The following is a 3,720-nucleotide window of genomic DNA, read 5'->3' as shown; positions in this document are numbered from 1 at the left end:
ATAAGCATTTCAGTACCTCAGAAACACAAACTGCAAGCAGAAAGTTATGAGGGATGATGAGAGAGGTAGGCAAGTCCCAAGTAGAACAGTTCCAATCCTTTCAACCTTTTTAATTCAACCTCTATTCTGCAATCCTTTTATCAGCTCCTCTGAGCCTTCTTCAAGTTCACCACATCTGCCTTTAAGCTACAAACCTAAACCTTCACATAAACCCCATCCAGATTCTCTCATTCAAAGTGTCTGACTAGTTGGGAGAGAGACTAAAGGGTTAGTTGCTTCGCAGTTCCTCCCCTTAGGATTCTAATTTATGTGGCCCTGAATGGAGATTACTCGGAGGGAAAAAGATCTAATCGCTATTTGGCCCTTGCCCTGACAACTCTTTCATTCAATCTAAATGCATTAATGGGGACCATTTTCCCCTCAAGGAGAGTTAATCATTACTCCACCTCCTCCTCTCTACCCTCTCCACTTCCTACCAATCCCCCCAACACACCAGAATAATCCAGACATGTCCATGAGCATGAGAATTTTTAAATCTGCAGTAATATAACCAACGTTTAGATGTTTTGCCAGCTAGACTTGAATTCAAGACCCAATCCCAAGGATGAACAGCTATACAATCTTCAGCAAGTCAGACTATAAGTTTCAATGTCCTTTTCTATATAATGGGGCTAATAAATTCTACCTTGTATGAAAAAGCATTTTGAAAACTACAAACACAAAATAAGTTATTACTTCAACTTGTGTCAAGTTAGGAGGTCTAAAACTACCCCTCTGACGCCCTTTAGAATGTTTTGTGCTTTCCTTAACATCCTTACCCAGGCAATAGATGTGAAGAAAGACAATTGGTTTTCTAAGTAAGCAGAGAAAACGCTGCCCAGAGCTTCTCTGGGAGAAAGATATGAGCAAAAAAGGACTGGTAATGCCAAGCTCTGGACTGGGTTTCATTCATTCAGCTTTGCCAAACTGAAATTTCTCTCCCTATGCTCCATACCTGCTCCTGAGACTTAACTAATCTATTCTTATTCCCTCTACCTTACTTGGTTTAGGAGTTCATCCTTTCATGCCTGAAATCATTCTATATTTTTGTCTACTTGATTACCGTCTGTCACCTGCTACTATGAATATAAGTTCCATGAGAGCAGGTTTGTGTTTTTTTGCTGTTGAATTCATTGAAATATCTCCAGGACCATGTACAGTGTCTGGCTTAGTTACTCTCTGAATGAATGGATGGATGGATAAATAAATGAAACACTAGACATCTGCAATGGGATCCTGGCTGGACTTTCATATTCCAATCCTGTATGCACCTCCATATTAGGCTTCACTCAGGTAGTGGTAAGAGAAAGGGAATGTAGACTTTGAAGAGGTGGTGAAGGAGTAGGAGCTCCACCCTCAAGAGTGGAAGAGTAATAGTAAGAGGGTTTTAAAACTTCTAGAGCCATCAGAAGAGTGTTATTTGGAATTATAAACATGAGTAGACTTGCCCAAAGTGTATACTGGGGAACACTAATCTTATGAATGCTTCTTAACAAAAGGTTCCATGAACAAGTAAGTTTGAGAAACACAGCATCATTAATTCTACACTCAGTGCACCCACAGATTCACAAGGTATATAAGTATATTAAAGGCTTTCAAATGTCAGATATAAAAGAAACAATCTTAATCACAGAAACTTTTTATCATCTAATATCTGTGGAAAATATTTTAGAAAAAAACTGGTCTAGGAAATAACCATGATAAGAAAGTTATCAGATTTCTAGAAGCCTTAAATCCCTTCCTTAGAATTTTTTTTATCTGCTGCCTATTTCCATTTAGTTATCACCAGCAAAATGGAGCTTTAAAGGGAAAGGAAGCTGAGTGTTCAATAGGAGCTACCTCTCTGGACAAGGCAGAGAGTAACTCAAGTAGAAAAATCAGCTAGTGGGATCTGTGGAAAAAAGGCAAAAAGCAAGTTTCCTATGAATCACTCTCTCAATGACTATAATCAGTCTTCCTCTCCCCATACTCCACTGAAATTGCACTCACCAATGGACTGACCCCTTATTGCAAAACTCAATGGGCACTTTCCCATCATTAGCTCTCAGATATCTCTGATGCAGTCGCCACTCCCTCGTTCTTGAAGCATTCTGTTCGTTTGCCGTCTACAAAATCAGGTTCTCCCGATTTTGGTCCTACTTCTTTGGCTTCTCCAGCTCAATCTCCTCATACTGTGAATCCTTAAATAGGGGTATTCCTTGAGAATGTGCCCTAGGCCGCCTTCTCTTCTCACTTGACACATACTCTGAGCACTCACCTACTCCCATGGCTTCCTACCATCAGTAGGCTGATAACTCCCCAAATCTGTATGCCTGGTGTGGTACGTCTCCTTGATTTTTGGACCTTAATATCCAACATCCTACTCAACATTTAAACTTGAACTTATACTCAACATGGGCTTCCCTAGTGGCTCAGTGGTAAAGAATCTGCCTGCAATGCAGGAAACCTGGATTCGATCCCTGGGTCGGGAAGATCCCCTGGAGGAGGGCATGGCAACCCATTCCAGTACACTTGCCTGGAGAATTCCAATGGACAGAGGAACCTGGCAGGCTACAGTTCAGAGGGTCACAAAGAGTAGGACGTGACTGAGCAACTAAACACAGCACAGCACATACTTGACATACAAAAATCTGAATTCATCTTCTTCCTATGAGCTCAGAAAACAGCATCATCAGCAAGCCAGCTGTCCAAGTGAAAACCCTTGAGTCAATCTCGACTTTCTCTCTACAGTCAATCATCACATTCTGTCAATTAATCCTCCTAAATATTTCTGAAATCTATCTTCTCTTCATCCTTCATCCTCATTGCTACTGCCATTCTTATTTCACAGCCCCCAGTTCAGATCAACTCCTTACAGATCTCACAGCCTCTGATCTTGCTACTCCTCTCCCCGCCCCAGCCCAATCCATTTGGTCACATTGCAACAGGAATGCAATTGGTCTTCTCCAACACAGGTCTGATCTTATCACCTCTGCTTAAAACACTTTAAGAGGACCTCAATAAAAAATTAAAACTCTTTAACATGATTTCTGGGCTTCCCAGGTGGCCCAGTGGTAAAGAATCCACCTGCCAATGTCGGTTCGATCCCTAGGTCAGGAAGATGCTCTGGAGGAGGAAATGGCTACCCACTCCAGCATTCTTGCCTGGAGAATTCCATGGACGGAGGAGCCTGGCGGGCTACAGTCCATGGGGTTGCAAAGAGTCAGACATGACTGAGCACTGAACGTGATTTCCAAAGCTCTTCATGATCAGATCTTGCTTTCATGGTAAAGTGTAATGGTTACACTCGGAAGCAAGACTGGCTGGGTTTATATCTCAGCTTTACCATTTTTAGTAGCTATGTAACTTTGAGCAAGTTAACTTCCCTATGTCTTAGTTTTCTCATCTGTAAAATGAGGTAATTACAGTACCTACATTCTAGAGCTGTTTTTTAATACTTTGTTAATATATGCATAGTTTTCAAATAGTGCTCTATGTTAGCTTTTCATAGTAAAATTATCTCTTCAGCCTTATCTTTTGCTATTTCTTCTCCTCTCTCTCTATCCTCTAGTCATATCATATGTCTTTTAGTTTCTACAGCATAACACAGTCTCCTTTTTTAAGTGCACTATTCAATGGCTTCTAGTATATTTGTAGAATTGTGTATCCATCATCTCACTCAATTTTAGAATATTTTCATCA

The sequence above is a fragment of the Bos grunniens genome, chromosome X (assembly GCF_055505025.1).
Source record: "Bos grunniens cultivar Pamir isolate PY7600 chromosome X, Bosgru_T2T1.0, whole genome shotgun sequence".
Lineage (NCBI taxonomy): Eukaryota > Metazoa > Chordata > Mammalia > Artiodactyla > Bovidae > Bos > Bos grunniens.
Note: the sequence above shows the minus strand (reverse complement) of the source record.